Source organism: Zootoca vivipara, chromosome 6 (genome assembly GCF_965207765.1).
Source record: "Zootoca vivipara chromosome 6, rZooViv2.hap1.1, whole genome shotgun sequence".
Lineage (NCBI taxonomy): Eukaryota > Metazoa > Chordata > Lepidosauria > Squamata > Lacertidae > Zootoca > Zootoca vivipara.
Genome location: NC_142589.1, coordinates 434,646 through 454,330, shown reverse-complemented (window position 1 = coordinate 454,330; position 19,685 = coordinate 434,646). Strand labels below are relative to the sequence as shown.

General features: G+C 50.1%; 1 protein-coding gene across 2 annotated transcripts in view; it reads left to right on the top strand.

Moving 5' to 3' along the window:
• The first annotated feature begins 3,513 nt into the window (after positions 1-3,513).
• The window catches only part of SEMA4C (semaphorin 4C), a 56,505-nt gene continuing 40,333 nt past the window's right edge, over positions 3,514-19,685 (top strand). Inside the window, exon 1 of one of the 2 annotated variants that reach the window (XM_035117994.3) lies at positions 3,514-3,849. The gene's annotated coding sequence lies outside the window, so the exon portion shown is untranslated. Of the gene's footprint in view, positions 3,850-16,077; positions 16,197-19,685 lie in introns of those variants that run through there. The other variant, XM_035117995.3, reaches the window with a different exon arrangement.

Here is a 19,685-nt window from a genome sequence, read left to right as displayed (position 1 = left end):
TGTTAAAGCAGTGAGGGGTGGGATCCTCACAGAGCAGCGTAGGAATCTGCCTCCAATGGAGCCAGGCCACTGGTCCATCTCTAGCTCATTATGGTCTACACTGCGTGGTAGTGGCTCTCCTGGCACTTTGGGCAGGAAGACTGTCCCGGGTGCTGGGGGTTGAATCCAGGACTTCCTGCATGCAAAGCAGATGTTCTGTGACCGCTGAGCTACACGCCTTTCCTTTTGTGGAAAACTCCTCTCTGTCACATAAGGGAGTCTCAAGGACCCTGAAGAACAAGCAGCCAGCAGGGTTGTTAGAGAAGAAAGGAAGGAAACCACATCTGACAAAGGGAAACTGGAGTACCCCGAGGCATTCATGATTGCCACAGGGCTTGTCCTACGCCAGCTCCAGACTTCTGCTTGTGTGCTGTGTACCCTAAGAAATCGAGGCCAGGAAAAGGAGAACAAGGGTGGATTAAGGTCGACACCATTTGTTTCTGTGCCTTTATCAGCCACAAGACAGGCAGATGTTCAAGAGGTGATGCTTCCCCAGCGGATAGGGGGAGGGTAGTGCAGGAGGATTCACTTTGCATTTTTTTTCTGTTTGCGGCACAGCAGTGAATCTTTAAAGATGAAATGACAGGGCATTTCTGCCCGCTATGCACACAGGAACATAGGAAGCTGCCATATACCAAGTCAGACCATTGGTCCATCATCTAGCTTAGTATTGTCAACACTGACTGGCAGCAACTCTCCTACCTGGAGATACTGGGGATTGAACAGCTGAACTGCGACCATTCACACACACTGCTACCACTGCCTGTTTCTGATGCTAGTCATACTGGGAAACGGAAATGGCTCCGGCTGCTTGGAAAAGGCAGCAGCAGAGATGGCTCTGCTGCAAGGCAGCAAACATGTCCACTGCTGGGTAAGGTCAGTTTTGATTATAACAAACTGTCACATCTTCTCCTAAAGCATTCTGGGAATTGTAGTTCGGTGAGAGTGCTGACCATTTTTTATTGAGAATTCATAACCCTCTTTCAGAGAACTACAACACTCAGGTTTCCCTGTCCTGGGAAAAGAACAATTATGCATTGCAGAGGGTTGGACTAGATGACCCTTGGGTCCCTTCCAACTCTGATTAAACCAGTTTAAGGCTGCAAGGTGATCTTGGGCCAGTCACCATCTCTCAGACCAACCTACCTTGGACAGTTGTTGTGAGGAGAGAATGGGGAGGCAGAGAACTATATGCGCCAACTGTAGGCTCCTTGGCAAAAAGGCAGGACAGAAATGTAATGAATGAATGAATGAATGAATGAAAGAAAGAAAGAAATAGGAGTTGGGCAAGAAGAATGGTTTTAATTAGGCTGGCTCAGAAGCAATTGTTGTGCTGCATATTCAATACTGGGGCAAATTGTTTCTTTTGCCTTAGGGCCCTCTCCTCACATATTTTATTGCAGCCCCAGAGAGGATTTCCTGGGGCCACTCTCTCTAAGAATGTCATTTAACTCTCCTTCCCCCCATTACAGGCCTCTTCACACCAAGTTTCTTGCACTCGTAAACCAAGTCTTTCTGGTGCGCCCTTTTGCTGACCGTCACTTGAGTCATTTCGGTTGCAACTTTAAACTCCGCCAGGCAGATGCAACAGCTGGAGTATTGCTTGCATGATCACCTTTCCAGGGATGAAGACAAGGTGAGTCACTGTTCTTGCTGGAAAGTGCTGCTGCTTCCCCACTCACTGCAAGGTCTGCTGGGCAGCTCCAAATAGTTTTGGTGTGGAAGATCCAAATGCAAGTCCACACGCAGAATTATTACATGCCAGTTTGTGAGCCCCATAATAGAGCACCTTTTTGCGTGCACAAGGTCTCAGGTTCAGTCCCTGACATCTGTTGATAAAGGAGCAAGTGACAGAGAGGACCAGTCACTGCTGGAGACTCTGGAGAGCACTTCTGGGTTTCTCTCTCCAGTCCAGCCCTCTCCTTGTCCTCCCAAGAGAGGAATGTGCCACATAACTATGATATTAATGCCTCTTGCTTCCCTGGGTGGAAGTGTGCATGTAGAAGACTCAGACTTTTGCACAGCTGGGGTGCAGCTTCCTGCACAAAGGCAAGAGCCACATCCATTTTTCTCCTTCACCTTGCCCCACTGGCATGTTTCTCTCAGGCTGAAAAAGCCCCCCCCCCCTCCCGGCAGTGAGCTAAATGGACAATAGCCCGATGTGGAGGAGGCAGCTTCCCGTGTCCCACGCAAGCCCCTTTGATCTGGAGGCAAATGGGTGTTGTGCAAGAGCACAGCGCAAATGACAGGAAGGCAGAGATAACAGGATTGCATGGACAGTGAAAGCCCAGGAGCAGGGAAACAGGAGTCATCAGTTTATCTATTAGGCAACTTGTATGCTGAGTCCAATGCGGTTTCCAATAAAGGGATAAAACAGAATTCCAATAAAGGAGCTGGACCAGGTTCCTGCCTGTGAGCCTGATGCTCATGATCAGTGGGTGACTGAGGAGGTGCCCCCTTGAATCAGATCCCACAGCACCAAAGTTCATAGAGCCAGAGTCAGGAGGAATCTCATGGGCGCCTTCCTCCAAGCCAAGGCCAACTGTGGAACTCATTCCCACTGGAGGCAGCAATAGCCACCAACTTGGATGGCTTCAAAAGAGGATGAGACAAAATCATGGAGGAGAGGACTATCCATGGCTCCTAGCCACAATGGCTATGTTCTGTCTCCACAGTTAGAGGCAGCCATGCTTCTGAACACCAGTTGCTGGAAACCCCAGGAGAGGAGACGGCTCTTGTGCTTGGGTTCTGCTTGCTGACTTCTCATGGGCATGTGGTTGGCCACTGCAAAAACAAGATGCTGGACTAGATGGGCCACTGGCCTGATCCAGTGGGCTCTTCTGGTGTTCCTAAGTACCTACATCACCAGTCTTAAATCCCTGTAATCCTGTATCTGAAACCAGCTCCTGCTAGAAGGAAACTCAGCCGGTAAAACGAATTCGTGGGGAAGGAAAGGGAACTCCTCCCCGCAATGTAGGGAATACAGTAGGAAGGTAACACAGAGGAAGCATCTCTGCCCGGCAGAGGGCAGCGCTCAACAGGCGCGAATATGCTTCAATAATCCGTGTGAATCCTTCGCTAGCGCCTGGACGCATAATAGCCTCGGCTTTGTTTCGCGGCGAGTGACCGAGGAATAATGGATCCGTGAGTTGTAAGCACCCAAGTAGACACGTGACCTGCAAAATAGAGAGTCCCGGGATGGTGGGCTGCGGGGCTGGAAGGGGAAGATGCTCGACGGCCTCCCCGCCCCTGTTTCTCCCGCCACAAGCGCGCCTTCAAGGGACCCTGGCGACGAAGGTCCCGCTGCGCGCCTCGGGGAGGGCGGCGGCCGAAGGACCCTGTCCCGCGGGAGCGAGGAGGGAGAGTGGGTGGGGGAAGAGAGCGCGCGCCCTCGCCGCCCCCCGCTCCCGACTCGCGACTCCCGGCTCCCGCCCCGGCCCTGACGTCAAGGAAGGAGGAGAGTGAAAGCAAAAGGGAGCGAAGGAAGGAGGGAGCGAGCGAGCGAGCCAGGAAAACACTCCCGCGCCAGCCAACAGGGGCAGCGGCAGATTTGGCGAGGGCAGCAGCCGAGCGGGACGCCGCGCTGGGCGAGCGGAGCAGCCGGAGTCGCGGGGCATCGCCGGGTTAAGAGCGGCCGGAGGGTCGCCTGAAGTTCTGGGGTCCCCGTCCCCTCCGCGTAGGGTGCGGGAGAAGGCGGAGCGCGCTCGGGAGCCTCTGCCTGGGCGCCGATTGTGGATCTACTGCCTTTCCCATCTGGTGGAGCCGGAGGAGGCGCAAGAGGACGGCGCGAGGGGCTGGCTGCCAGGAGAGGTGAGCGTCGAGGCGCCGGAGGAGCCCGCGCGTCTTCCGCGCGCTTTGGTGCGTTTGGCTCCTCTCGGGCCGCCGCCGCCGCTATTGTCTCGCCGCCCTGGTCTGCCTCTGTTTACCTTGCCGGGCGGGGTCCAGGGAAGGGGTCGCTCGAGGGGCGGACGCTGCGCGCAGGACTACCGCTAGCTCGCGAGTCGCGGCGAGAGAAAGGAAGAGAAAGGAAGCAGAAAAGAAAGCCCCCCCCCCCGCCCAATCTCTCTTCCCCGGTGCCAAAACGCGGCGGCGAAGGAGGGGGTCTGCCTTGCGATCGCCCAGCCCGGCCAACAGAGAGTTTCCTTGGGGAGACCCCCCCCGTCAGATAACGCCACCCCCTTTTGCCTATAATGCCGTGTGCACACACCCCCCCCCCCCCGGCCGCCTTCTCCTTCGCCTCCGCTTCAGATCCTCCCATCCTCTGATTCCCCCACCATAACATCAACATTGCAGAGAAGCGCTTCTGACGTGAAAATAATTTATTTGTCGTGGGGGGCGGGAGGAGAGAAAGACTACAGTATTCCCTTTTGGAAACGGGCTCAGAGTGTGACGATATACCCCCCGCCCGTCCTTCCTTCCGTTGCTTTCTCCTGGGATCCAGTAGATCGCGCATTGGCCAAGGATGGGCTTGGCCAGGGCCTTTCTCTCCGGAGAGGGTTGGGGGTGTTTCTGTGTGTGTGAAAGAGAGAGAGAGAGATAATCTGCATATTTGTTGCTACCGTAGTCCCCCATATTTTTTTCGCAAACGACCAAGTGTTATCTGAAACGTGGGCGCGATCCTGTTGCACGTTCACTGATGAGTAAGTCCCGCTGGCTGCAACAGTTCCCAAGAAATATGCGCTGGATCGCCGCTCTCAAGAGCCTTTGCGGAGCACCTCTGCCCCACCTCAATTTCTCACAAGGCTCACCCTAGGATTTAGTTTTCCTTTCTTCTTTCTCGTGCCAACGCAGGTTTAAAATGTTGTTTTAGGCATGCTTCCCTCTTACGGGCCTGTTTTCTTTTTAAGTCAAAGAAAAAAACAGCTGTGGAAAGTTTTCTGTTCGCCTCTTGCCTTCCTTCGCGACTCCCCCCGCCCCACGCGCGCGCTGGGGCGTGTGCCTGTGTTTGCTCCGGATCAAGTTTCTTCTGGTGACTTTTGGAGCGCGTTACGAGATCTCTCCCCCACCCCACCCCAGTTCCTGCCCGGGGCATTCCCGCCCCCATCCCTCCCCTCCCCTCTGCATCACTTGGTAGCCCGACCCTCCTGCCTGCCTGCATATTTACTTACGGTAGAAGCAAATTCCCCTGCCTTCCAAGCAAGGCATGCGCTCATCCTCTGCGCTCTTAGGCTCGCAGCCCGATCCCATTGGTCCCTGGGAGCAAATCCTGTTAAATTCAGTGGGGCTTGTTTCCAGGTAAGGGGAAGCCTTGACTCTTGGGTAGTATTGCAGCATTCAGTGGGCCTTGTCAGTCCTCCCACAGGTGTGTGGAGGGAGGGAGGGTTGTCCCTAAGCCAGCTGCTCTGGCTTTTTGTTTCGGGGGGCCCAAGAGCAGCTGCCCGGCCCAGCAAGAGAATCTTGAAAATTATTCTAGCAGATATTTGGCTAGTGATAGCACTACTCAACTTTTCCTATTCCTTTCCTTCACCACTAATATATATCTCACAAGCTTAAATCTAATATTTATTCCTGCTGCAGCAGCTTTTGGGTCTGTTGCCCCCCCCCCCACAGACAGGCTCTTCCCCCCCAAAAAAAGGAAATGGGGGGGGGAGGAAAAGGAAAAAGAAGATGCTGATGTTTCTCTTGTCAGCAAACATTTGAACCCTGCATGTCTGGGGCTGCCTCCCCACCTTTCAAACAGAGCAACACAAAAAAGTCCCTTCTGTGTATGTGTACACAACACCATCTGGGCTGCTCTTCTTTTCAGCCTCTGTAGTCTCTTTCCCCCTCCTGCTTTTAATGTTCTTTTCTCTCTCCTCCCTCTTTTTTCTCTTAAGTAATTTGAAAAACGCAAATAGATCCCTGAGGCTTGTTCACATCAGTACAAAGCATGGGAGGCAACAGCCGTTCAATGTAGCTTTTTATTTTAAATAAACTCTCTAGTTCAAAACTGGCCAGATAGCCCCAGTCTCCCTTGCTGTTTCTCCACACACACACACACACACACATCCCATAGCCACACAGAATAGGGTTGCCAGCTGACCAGGAAAAGCGAACAAAAAGCCCCTTGCTAGGCTCGCTCTTGTGACCTTAATAATAATAATCTGCAGAAGCAGCAGGGAATGCTTTTCTGTCAATGAAGGTGCAGAACAGCTGCTTTAGCAGGGCATAGGACCACTGGACAGTTGGGAAGTAAGCAACTCTCCATGCCATAGAATCATGGAGGGATGGAGTGTGGTGAGGTATTTGCTGGAAACAATTGATGTGGATTCATTGCTCTGGAAAATGTGCTTTCAACACAAGCAGAGAAGGATCCCCCTTCTCAACACCTCATTAAGCCAGATATAATTTGCTCTGTGGGTGTGTCACCGTTTGAAATTGTTGGTAGGTTCAAGGTTGAGAAAAAGGAAGGACTTGTTTCCATGTGAAGTTATGAGCTTGTGGAATTCACTGCCACAAGATGTGGTGATGGACTCTAGCAAGAAGGATCAGGCACATTTGTGAAGAATGGGGGTGGTGTCTGCCAGCAGCTCTGGGGCTTCAGAGTTCAGAGGCAAGGTACCTCTGGGGGCAAACTAAAAGGAAAGCCCGCCCCCATACCTGTCCAGCCCTGCTTGTGAGTCTGCAGAGGTGGAAATAGTTGGCTGGGCTTCTCCATGGGACTCTGTTCCATTTAGTTGGGCTGTTCTTGGACTAGGTAATAGCTTTTGCTCAGAACTTGTTTGTTGTGTCTATGCCAGCCTGAGTTATCCCTATCAATCCACTCTGGCTGAGGTTTCTAATCTGTGAGCTGATTTTTGGTGTGGAGTAATTGTCCCTCCTTCTTAATTAGGACAGGAGTAGCAGCATCTGCAAAGTAAGTTAGCAAAGGAAATGTGGGCAGTCTTTGCTTATTTATTCCTGCTTTCTCTTTAGCTACTCAGGTTCCCCAATTTTCTTCTCTTTCTAGACTCATTTTATTTGAGGGAGCCTTCATTACAGGATTTTTGTAAGGATTAGTTTAAATCATCTTAATAGGATTCTGATAGTTGCATGACTCTGGGTTGGGGGCTAATGACAGCCTCCCTGTCAACACCTTGTTGATGCTAAAAGTAAGCCTGTTGGTCTTTCACGAAACTGTTCTACCTCTACAAGTGTTTTGCAAGATGTAAAATAAAAAAATTCCTTCAGTAGCACCTTAAAGACCAACTAAGTTTTTATTTTGGTATGAGCTTTCGTGTGCATGCACACTTCTTCAGATACACTGAAATAGGAGTCCCCAGGCGCTTATGTGGAGAAGGGGTGGGGTGGGGAGGGGGTATCACTCAGAAGGGTGGTGGAAGTGGGTGATTGACTGACTGATAGCTGTTGATGACTGAAAACGACTGCAAATGGTTTTGCATGAAAAAGCAAGGGTGGAGATGGCTGAAGATCGCTTTATCATGTATAATGAGATAAGAATCCTATGTCTCTGTTCAAACCAGGTCCCTCCATGGTTTTGAGCTTGGTGATAAGTTGTAATTCAGCAACTTCTCTTTCCAGTCTATTTCTGAAATTCTTTTGTAGTAAGACAGCTACTTTGAGATCTTGTATAGAACGTCCTGGGAGATTGAAGTGTTCTCCTACTGGTTTCTCTGTCTTCTGGTTCCTGATGTCAGATTTATGTCCATTTATCCTTTGGCGTAGGGTTTGGCCTGTTTGTCCAATATAGAGAGCTGAAGGGCACTGTTGGCATTTGATGGCATACACATTGCAAGATGTAAACTGCTTAGGACTTGAATGAGATGAACCCCAGGTGAGTTTTCCTCTGTCAGAAAAAGCAAATTGGGTGCTAAGGAGGGGCACATCCTTCCCCAGCCTTTCCCGACCTGGTGCTCTCCAGATGCTTTGGACGACAACTTCCCTCAGCCCCCAGCCAGCACAGCTGATGAGAATTGTAGCCCAAAACATCTGGAGGGCACCTGGTTGTGGAAGGCTGCTTTCATCTGCTTGGACACACAAAAGGGAGCGGATCCGTATTGGCAAATCTTTCTCCCACTCCCTTCCTTACAGAATTGGGGGCCAGTGGAATGACTATGTATTCCTTTCCAGCAGGGGGCACCCTTATGCCCTCATCATCATCTTCCCAAATGAGGGGAGTGGTTTCCCCCTTTTGATTTTCTGTTCTGTAGGCAGGATCTGGGAATCTTCAACTCAGAAGCATTTTGGGCTTTGTGGGGAGGTGGGGGGAGGTGAGAGGAGCTGGTAGTAAAGCTAGTTGCTAAATGGCTCAGAGCCACAGATCCTCCTCCTCGATCTCCTGACGGCTCTTTTATCTCTGACTCTGTGGCTTTTGCCTCTGGGTGGAGTTGGCTTCATGGCTTCCAGATGACTGAAGTGGCTTTCAGGGGGTGCTAATTTAAACACACACGACACTGGTGTTAGCTTTCTGTGCCAACCAAGATATTCCCAGTCAGGGCAGGAGGTGGCAAACTACACATTTTGTTTTCTCTCTCGTTTCCTCTTGCCTGCTTTCTCATGCCTGCTGCCAACACAGCATTTCATCAGGGATTCCACACGATGAGGGTTGCCTCTGATTTCTGCTGCTGGGGGGGGGGCAACAGCATTTGGAGCTGGTGGCAAATGTCATCAGGGCAGTAGTGGGAAAATGCTTGCTGGGAGATGTAGAGCTGTGCATACCCAAAGGTTTATCCAGTGTTAGTCCCATGCAGAGTAGACCCATTTAAAAATAACACTCCATTAATTTCAATAGGTTTGGTCTGACTAAAGCCTATTACTATTTCTATTTATTACCTGCCCTTCAGGGAACAAGCATGCTACATGGCAAATAACATCCGGGGGGGGGTCAAAGCAAGCGAGTCAAGCTGTAATGCAGCTGTGCTGGCTGAGGCTGAGGGGAACTGTAGCCCAAAACAACTGGAGAGGCTGCTATGATGAATTGCCTGTGGAAATGGAGCTAGTTATCCGGGGTTCTGCCCAGGCCCAGTCTGTGATATAAAAAGCCAGGCTGTTGGGACCTCCAAGGAGTTCACTTTCCCAGTCTGGGGCCTGTTCAATTTCACAAGAGGCCTCCCTCCACGTGGTTCATTTTCATGATGGATGGGGGTGATTGGAGGTGTGTACCGGTAGGTGCAGGTCCTTTTCTTCAGCCAGAACTTGCTAGAACTCAGTTCTGGCACCTCTCAGGTGGGGGCACCATGGCCATTATAAAAGAACAAGGGAGGTGTTCATGGTGAGTTCCAGCACCTCTTTTTCTAGCAAAACAACACTGCATTTTGGGGAGGGATCCTTTAATGGACTCCTACATTTTGTCACCCATGTTCCTGTTTAGTTCTGCCTGAAAGAAGAGGCCCCGGAATAAGCCCACACACCCACTTGCTGCAGTGGCTGCTCTGCACCATTGTTCAGTGCAAGCAGAGAGAGACACAGCCACCAGGGTGAAACTGATGGGGTTGCAAGGGCTGTGGCTCAGGGGCATAGCATCTGCCTTGCGTGCAGAACATCTGAAGCCAGGGCTGGGAAATGTCTTCCAGCTGAAACCCTGGAGAGCTGCTGCCAGTCTGTGTGGACAATAGTGAGCTTGACGGACCAATAGCTCTAAGCTTCATAGGTGCACAATGCTCCTATATTATGTAATGCTAATCAGCAACCTTTACATGAGCCCTAAAAGGTTGGCCAGTGCTGTTATCCCCATTTTGTAGATGCAAGACTGAGGGTCAGATAACTGTAGCTTTCCTAATGCCATTTAATGGCAGAGTGTAAGAGATTAGAACTGGAGACTTCTTGGTTTGAATCTCTGCCTCTTAGCCACCAGGAATGACGCCAATGATTTTGTTTTTATTCCTAGTCTGTCTTGCCTAGGTGTGAAACTCCTCCATGGAGGGACAGGACTGATGGGGACCTTACAGGCATTCGTCTTGGATGTGTTCCCCCCCCCCCACAGAAAGCATCCCAATATCCTTGGTGGAGCAATCTAGGCTGGGCCAGCCTGCTTTGTTCCTTCCTTTTGCCTAAATTTTAGCTCCTTGGGTGAGGAGTTCCCTTTGTTTTCTTGCCTAAGACTGACCCACCATGTAGTACAGCACTGATGGGGGACTTGTGTCCCTCCAGGAGTTGCTGGTCTTCCAGTTCCCATCAGCAACTAGTGTGCTTAGGGGTGATAGGGGCTATAATTGAACAACAACTGGAGAGAGAGCCACAGGGTCCCCATCTGTGTGGTAGATAAAAAGCACCGCTGCCCCTTGACTTACGGGAGACAATCCACTGGAAGCCCCAGTGGAATGAACGGAATATCCTGGGAGATTGTCCATGGTGGCCACTCCAGATCTGTTTGTGTTCCTAGTTGCTGCCTTTATCGGCACCCTGAAATACATCCTGAAGTAGCCATTTTTTTATAAATTCACTTCCACAGTCTTGCTCTTCTGCCTTCTCTCTCTCGGCTTAATTTTGTCCTCTTTGACTCACTGGCTGTTCCGGAGCCTCTTTTAGTTGGGAGTTGTGCAACTGCTCTGCTGACTGTGATGGCTCTCTTCTTTCCAGCATCACACGGGTGACACTGTGGTCTAAGCCACAGAGCCCTGGGGCTTGCCAATCAGAAGGTTGGTGGTTCGAATCCCTGTGACGGGATGAGCTCCCGTTGTTCGGTCCCTGCTCCTGCCAACCTGGCAGTTCGAAAGCATGTCAAAGTGCAAGTAGATAAATAGGTACCGCTACAGCGGGAAGGTAAACGGCGTTTCCGTGTGCTGCTCTGGTTCACCAGAAGCGGCTTTGTCATGCTGGCCACATGACCCAGAAGCTGTACGCCGGCTCCCTCGGCCAGTAAAGTGAGATGAGCGCCGCACATAGCTGCCAAGTTATCCCTTTTTTAAAGGGATTTTCCCTTATGCTGAATAGGCTTCCTCGTGAGAAAAGGGAAAACTTGGCAGCTATGGCGCCGCAACCCCAGTCGGTCACAACTGGACCTAATGGTCAGGGGTCCCTTTACCTTTATGGTAACTCAGTGGGAATGTATATTCACGCAATATCTCTAGTTTAAAGGATCCAGCAAACTTTAGGCCCTCCAGATGCTGCTGACCTACATCTCCCCTCAGCCCCAGGCAGCATAATACATTATTATTATTATTATTATTATTATTATTATTATTATTATTATTATTATACACATGAAGCAGTTAACAAATGATAGAATGATAGAATCATAGAGTTGGAAGATACCACAAGGGCCATCCAGTCCAAACCCCCTGCCAAGCAGGAAACACTATCAATGCATTCTTGACATATGCCTATCAAGCCTCTGCCTAAAGACCTCCAAAGAAGGAGACTCCACCACACTCCTTGGCAGCAAATTCCATTGTCGAACAGCTCTTACTGTCAGGAAGTTCTTCCTAATGTTTAGGTGGAATCTTCTTTCTTGTATTTTGAATCCATTGCTCCATGTCCGCTTCTCTGGAGCAGCAGAAAACAATCTTTCTCCCTCCTCTATATGACATCCTTTTATATATTTGAACATCGCTATCATATCACCCCTTAACCTTCTCTTCTCAAGGCTAAACATACCCAGCTCCCTAAGCCGTTCCTCATACGGCATCGTTTCCAGGCCTTTGACCATTTTGGTTGCCCTCTTCTGGACACGTTACAGCTTGTCAGTATCCTTCTTGAACTGTGGTGCCCAGAACTGGACACAGTACTCTAGGTGAGGTCTGACCAGGGCAGAATATAGTGGTATTATTACTTCCCTAGATCTAGATGCTATACTCCTATTGATGCAGCCCAGAATTGCATTGGCTTTTTTAGCTGCTGCATCACACTGCTGACTCATGTCAAGTCTGTGGTCTACCAAGACTCCTAGATCCTTTTCACATGTACTGCGTCATGTAACTGACATGGCACGAAAGGAAAAAGGATTGGGGAGGGCGGAAGAAGAAAGCGAGCACTGGAGCAGCTGTACCTTCATTAGCTGATGGGTGGGGCCAGGTTGACCTTCCCTTTGCAGAATGTTCTTCCTGGGAGATAGGGAGCCTTAGTTCCATGGCAGAGGCCAAAGCATGCCTCCCTTCAGCTCTGCAGTCTCAGGTAGCTTTGGTAGTTCTTTGAGGTAAAGGTAAAGGGACCCCTGATGTTGCGCGCTCATCTCGCATTATTGGCCGAGGGAGCCGGCATATAGCTTCCAGGTCATGTGGCCAGCATGACAAAGCCGCTTCTGGCAAACCAGAGCAGCACATGGAAATGCCGTTTACCTTCCTGCTGTAGCGGTTCCTATTTATCTACTTGCATTTTGACGTGCTTTCGAACTGCTAGGTTGGCAGGAGCTGGGACCGAGCAACGGGAGCTCACCCCGTCACAGGGATTCGAACCGCCGACCTTCTGATCAGCAAGCCCTAGGCTCAGGGCTTTGTTCTTTGATATAGCCATAGGTTAAAACTGGCTCCTTCCTACTGGTGAAGTAAAGGTGGAATGGCACAGATCTCCTTTCAACCAAAGTGGAAAGGCTATTAAATTCTCCCCTGTGCAGAGTGAACGCCTGGTGTTACAGTCTGCACTAATGCAAATTCCTCCAGCCTCTTGGCTCACTTAGGCAACTGTAACTGTTTTGAGATGTAAGCCACTATCTAACTGTAGCAGCTGAATATATTTGCATTGGAAAGTAGTCCTCACTGGTGTATAATTGAGAGCTACCTGTGTGTATTTGCATTAGTAAGTGGCCTGGTGGTTTCTCTAGTCAGGAATTCACTGCCACCCCTGGAGTCTGATGGACACTTCAGCATTAATAGGAATGTTTCTGCCACCTTTTGCCAACATAATCAGCCCCCTATCAAAAGCATCCTCTGACCCGTTTGAAGCTGTTCATGCAGGCCTGTGAGCAATGGTAGATTTCTTGCTGCTTGGCTCTTCAGCGATTGACAGGGGGGCGAGGGGGGTGTCAAGTTGGAATGGGCTGCTTGTTAGCGGATGAAGACAAATTTGCACGTGGCTTTTAGGGTGTCTCTGGCTGGAGTCAGATAATCTCCTCCCCCCCCCCCACGAGTTTGTTAATTTTATTTCATAAAATACAGTACTGCATGATTGTGAAAAAACAGAACAAAAACCCTCCAAATGAGTTGAAGTGCTTTGAGAGAGGTTTTGATGGGGGCACAGCAGTGCTGGCTGATGGGGATAGCAGTCCAACTGTAACACAGCCTTTGCCACCCTGGAGTCTTCCAGATGTCTTGGATGGCAACTTCCACTCATTGGGAGCTGTGGTCCAAAACATCTAGAGTGCACTAGGCTGGCAAAGGATGTGTTACGGTATAAACTGATTGGCACACTTAGTTCCTGATACTCTCTTGGATCTGTTGACGCACCGTCCGGGAAAGGGACAGAACATGTAGAAGGCGTGAGCTCCAACCCTTTCCCAAAATCTTGGAGAGCCGCTGCCAGTTGGTGTAAGGATGGACAATGAATCTGACTTGGCCTAAAGCAGTTCCCTATATTCCAGTTTGGGGGAGGGATCACCCCCATTCAGTCCAGTAGCATCGTTTGGCTGATCCCAGATGCATAAACCAAGGGGTGGGGGGAATTGTGGAACAGGGTATGTTGCTGGGTTCCAAAGGTGTGCACTAAACAGACTTTTCCACATTTGTTCTTATCTTGGTCTATTTCTGATCTGGTTGTAAGCACCTGCTCAACACTTGCCAAGGTTGCTGCCTGCCATTCTCCCGAGATCCAGCACTGATCTGGCTTTTGTGCAGAGGGTGGGGTTTCCTGCAGCCACTGACTTTCAGACACCCGATGGTACCAAAGTGGGTTTCTCCTTTGCTCGCAATGCAGGAATTAGAAGGGTTTGGCAGGAGTCTGGCCAGTCAGTTCAACCTGCCTCTGGCCAGCAGCACTTGGAGGAGGGGATTGTTCCGGTTTGAGTTCCGCAGCCCCCAACTTGCAAGCTACCCAAGACAGCCTAACCAAATATACAAATAGCCACAGTTGTCTGTTGCAGTGAACACAACAGGGTCTTGAGGGACCTTCAAGATTAGGATGTGTATTATTTATGTCAGGGGTGGGCAAGGCAGATTTCCGGGTGATTTGAAGGCGATCAGAAGCATTTCTGACTCTCAGTTTGTTTAACAATAGCAGCAACGAAACTCAGCCAGTTCTGGTACCCAGAACTAATTTGTGGACTCCACAAATTGGGTGTTTCTGTGCATGCGCAAAGCGCCGAAAGACGAAAATAACCCGTTTGGGTACTTCCGGCTTCAGCGTGGGGCACAACCTGAAGCGTCTGTAACCTGAGGTATGACTGTAATACTTTTGGTAGTCTTTAAGGTGCTACAATGTTTTTTGGTTTTGTTTACAAACTAGGGTTGATAAAGTGAAATGCAGCCCGAGTAGGGCAAGGTGATTGGGTTGAGTTAATGAAGATTCACCTGTGGAGGATGCACCAGAAAGACCACCCAGCATCCATGAGCAGGGGCATCTTGATGTCCCCCTCAGTTCCACAACAGTCAACATTAGAACTCTGCTTCGGTGTAATTTGGTGGTCCTTGATGTCGTCCAGGATAAAGAAATCCACATTTCTCCGTGTCTTGACCTACTGCATTTTTGTCCATGCTTTTCTGCTGTGTGTGTGTGTGGGGGGGTACCTTCCCTCGTCCCACATCAATGCTTATTTGGGGATTGTGACACATGATGGGTGTGTTGTTTACTGATCCATTACCCGCCTCTGCAGCCTCCTCCTGTCTTCTTGGGAATTTCTGAAATAGAACTTGGCAATGGCCTGGTGGAGACCATTGGCGTGCCTGGCATCTGAATGGTTGTTTCAGCTGCCAGCAAGTGAGATGTCTCTTCCGGCCTCCCCCCCTCCCCCATAAGTAAAGTTTTCCATGGGTCACTCACTCCCCAGCTTCTGGCTATTCCTAGCCATCTTGGGCTGAAGGTGCCGGGTTGGCTCAGTGGCATGTGAACCGGAAAGCCACTGGCGATGGCTGACCCTGCTGTTGCATGCTAAACTGGATCTTTTGAGCGAATGTGCTCTGTCCCTGCCTCCCACCCCATTCCATACAGGAAAGCGGAGCAGGATGGTGTCTGAATCTCTTGCTTCAACACAGACAACAGAACAGGCTCCTCTGCGGCACGCAAGAGCAGCAGGCATACTTGGGGGACAGATTTCTTGCTGGATCCGGCCTCTGGCCCACCTAGTTTGGAGGCCTAAAAAGCAGGACCTGAGCACAACAGCACTGCCTACATGTGATGCCAGGATCTGGCCTTCAGAGGCGCACTGCCTCCCACAGTGGGGGTGGGGCATAGCCACCGTGACCAGTAGCTATGGGTGGATGTGTTGTGCACGGAGCACCAAAGCCTTTGCTCCTGCTTCCTGCCTCCCAGCAGCTTCAGCCATAGGCTGGGCTGGACCTTCAGGGCAGCTGTGTCTATGCTGGGAAAGGGCCATAGCACCTGCCTTGCAACCAAAAGGTCCCAGGTTCAATCCCCAGCATCTCCAGGTAGGGTTGGCAGAGACTCCTGCCTGAAATCCTGTAGAGCCGCTGCCAGTCAGTGTAGACAGTGCTGAGCTAGATGGAACATATAAGACAGCTTTTTGTGTTCTGTGCTGTTTCTGTTCCTGATAGGGTTCCTTCCTAGTTGATACTTCACTTTTGTCAGCCTGCACCACTGCTTTTCCCTGAAGATAAAAAAAGGAAGACAGGAACCCTAGCTTTGAGACTCTGCTGGCATGAAGTGGTAGCTTCTGAACATGTACAGAGTGCCTTTCTTTGCTGTGAACTAGTAGCCAGCTTTTGGTTGGATTGAGGATCAGAAGCCTTCCCTTCTCTCCTTCCCTCCCATGCCGCCTTTCACGGCACCTTGCATCCTTCCCAGAGTTGATGGGGGGGGGGGAGAGGGGTGAGTTTGGCCAGGCAAGGCTGCCTTTGCCAGAGATTGCAGAAGACGTGATCCATCTGCGTTCTTGGTAGTGAGGCGGACTTCGCCCCCAGGGGCAGAGGAAGGTGTGGTTGCAGTTCCGACTCAGCTGGAAAAGGAAAACACTGCTGCTTTTTTGGAACTGTTAATTGTTTCGTTCTCTCCCCCCTGGTTCCTGCACGGAGCTGACTCAGCGCTGGCCTCATTCTGAAGACAGGAAGTGGTTAAAAGTACAGGAAAGCCACAAGAAATGGGATTTGACCGACGAGGGAGGCTTATTTGGGGAGAGTTGGATCGGAGGATTTGTGGTGAGTTGGCAGGGCTGCATAGCGAAGTCCTGGCAGAGGTTTCTGGTGTGGAGAGCTGTGGCTCTTGGCCTGGATCTTGGAGAACATTGCTGTTTGTTTCTTTTAAAATATAGCCAGTGCGGGCTATTTTGCTTTCCCCTATTCCACCCCCCTCCATACAGTTAGTGAATAATAAAACTGGGTAGGAACCTAGTTTAGATCCTCTATTCATCTACATAGTGGTTAGTGCTGCAGGCTCACCGGTGGCCCTGGGGGTCAAATAATTGGTGTTATTTTTCTTTTCTTGTTCAGCTGTACGCTTGAGATGAAAAGGCAGATTTTGCACTGGCCTTTGCCCCCACAGCCTTCTGAAAGCTATTGGGCCCTGCCCCCAGCTGAGACCCACACTTGGCTCTGCCCCCCCAAGGACCAGGGAAACGGCAGCATTTTCAGTTCTGTTAGTTGGTGGCTTTGTAGGCATAAATACAGATAATGACTAAAAAGTCAGGCAAAGGGTTGCATCCCATCCTGGTCCTCCTCAGAGGAGACCCACTGATATTAATTGACACAACTAACTCATTAGTTTCAATGTAGAAATTAGTTGGATAGTAACCTGCCCACCTAGCAGTTCAAAAGCAATGTCAAAGTGCAAGTAGATAAATAGGTACCATTCCAGCGGGAAGGTAATCGGCGTTTCCGTGCGCTGCTCTGGTTCGCCAGAAGCGGCTTTGTCATGCTGGCCACATGACCCGGAAGCTGTCTGCGGACAAATGCTGCCTCCCTCGGCCAGTAAAGCGAGATGAGCACGTAACCCCAGAGTCGTCCGCAACTGGATCTAATGGTCAGGGGTCCCTTTACCTTTACCTAACCATATACAGAAATGTAGCAGGATGGCTGAAGGAACCAAGTCATTCAAAACGGACTTATTTTACTACTTTATTTTTGACAGTTGATATACTTTTCAGTCGACAATGCCCTCTGGGTGGGTCTGCCATGAACTTACCAAGAATCGTAGATTTGTAGAGTTGGAAGGGACCCCAAGGATCATCTCGTCCAGGCATAGACAAACTCGGCCCTCCAGATGTTTTGGGACCACAACTCCCATCATCCCTAGCTAACAGGACCAGTGGTCAGGGATGATGGGAATTGTAGTCCCAAAACATCTGGAGGGCTGAGTTTGCCTTTGCCTGATCTAGTCCAACCCCCTGCAGTGCCTGTCAGATGGCCTCTGCTTAAAAGAGACCTCAAACAACTAGCTCCCAGTCTTCGCTTTTCACCGTATGTGGACCTACCTTAAAGGGTTGTTGTGAGGATTAGTGAGGTAAATGTTTGTGAAGCAATTCTGAACACTTGGAATAGGTGTGGAGATGCTAAGTAGTGTTTTTAGGTCTGCAGTTTCCCCGTTTTACAGACTGCACCTGAGGCTGAGAGGCAGGAGTGACGTTGCCAATCTTACCTGGGGAATAACCAACAGAACATTTTAATGGGCCATGTTCTTTACATTTATCCTTCCAACAATAATGCTGTAAGGTGAGCTACAAGTAGCCTACCCCCCAATTACCCTGGTGCCTGAGTGGCTTGTGTGTGTATGTGACCAAGCGCAAAGTTGACCCCAGGTTTTCTAGGGTCAAATACCTTGCTTTGCTCTGTATGTATATATAGTTACTTTAATTTTAAATTAGCCCTAGGAGGTGGAGTGCTGTGAAAACTGGTTCTAGCCCCCCCTGGGCTGTTACTCATCCCCAGCTTCTGATCTGTTAAGTGGGCATAATGATGCAGGCCTAACTGCTGTGGCTGTTGGGAGCCTTGGCAGGGCGCTTTGATGATATTAAAAACCATGGCGTCCTAATTGGCTTTGTGTGCCTGATGGCGGGGGGGGGGGAGGGACGGGCCTCAGCTCAGGGGGTGGGGGGCTCTCTGGGGCAGTTTTATACTATGTTTTAACCGGGACACTCTGCAGAGTCTTGCTGTGTGAGTCCTGCTGACCTGAGGATCGTGCGGGGAGTGGGCTTTGCTGCTTCCCTGTCTAGAATAAATTTAAGAGAAGGCAAACTGGCTTGCGAACAAGCAGAGCTAAGCAGACAGGTCACCTCCTGACTCCTGCCTACTTGGAAGGAAGCCAGTTTTGGAAGTCTTGCATGAACCCCTGGCCTTGGGAGGAGAGGGGGCAGCCAGCACATCACATGACTGGGGATGAGGAGAGCAAGGGCTCATTTTCTCCTCCAGCACATGTGCGCATGTGTGTGAGCACATGTGCATGGTGGGAGCAGCACGCAAATATGTAAGTCACTGTGTCAGACGACGGATCTGTCTAATCCAATATTCTGTAACCAGCTCGCCAGCTCTAGGAAGCTCACAGGCAAGGTTTGTGAAGGCAAAGATGTTTTGTAAGGAGGGGCCTGGCTCCTGGATCGGGCCAGTGACCCATCTAGTCCAGCACCCTCTTCTCACAATGGATGACCACCAGGTGCCTATGGGAGAGCTGCAAGCAGGACCTGAGCACAAGAGCACAGTGGTCCCTCGACTTACAAATGACTCGACGTCCGAAGGTTTCGACTTACGAACGGAACAAGTGGCCGCACGCTTACAAATTTTTCTACATCGTTGGCGGCTTTTTAAAATGCGGTTTACTCGACTTACGAATTTTTTAATGCAGTTTCCTCGACTTACAAATTTTTCCGAATATTTTTTTTTCCTATGGGAAGCCGCGTTTCGACTTACGAGCTACAAATGTGCATTCGGAATGGATTAAGTTCGTAAGTCGAGGGACCACTGTATAAGCTAGGCGCCAAGTGGCTCCTTAAATCAGGGTTACAGTTGCCAAAATTGAATGTCTAGTTTCCATTTTGGGGCCAGACTGCTCAAAAATCGTATTTTTCAATACAATTTTTTGTGTTCCTGAATTTCTTTCTGATTGTGCAGATAAAATATCACAAATAGAATTCTAAAGGATGTGTTGCTAGTGTGTCAAAACAGACAAGATCCCCAGGCAGACACCTCCAGATGGTGGAGACGTCAGCTGCCACCCTGGCACCTGGGCATCTTCACTTGGTCGCAAGTGGCCAATAGTCAGGTGCAAAATGTGCCTGGCACCTGGCAGGTTTTGAACGCTGGCCACAATCGCTAGTGGTTGTGGATAACCACCTTCTTCATGAATTTGTCCATGTCCTCTTTTGTGGGAACAATTCCCTACTTTTAACAATGTGGTTTCTCTGCTTTTTCTCCCCAACACCTGATATTTGGAGGTATACTTCCCCTGTACATGGAGGTTTTGTGTTGTCCTCATTGCTGCTGATAGACCTCTCCTCCAGGCAATGTTGGTATCCATTCAGTCTTGCTGCCGCCGTTTTGTGAGGCTTGTCTGCTGCCAGCAGGATTTAATATGTGCGTGGAGGGGCACTTATTGGCCCCAGAAGCCTTTTCTCAGATTACACATGGGGAATTGAAACTGAGTCACTTGCATGCTGCCACTCAAGTTTGTGGATGGGTGGGGATTTGAAGCCCCCCAAG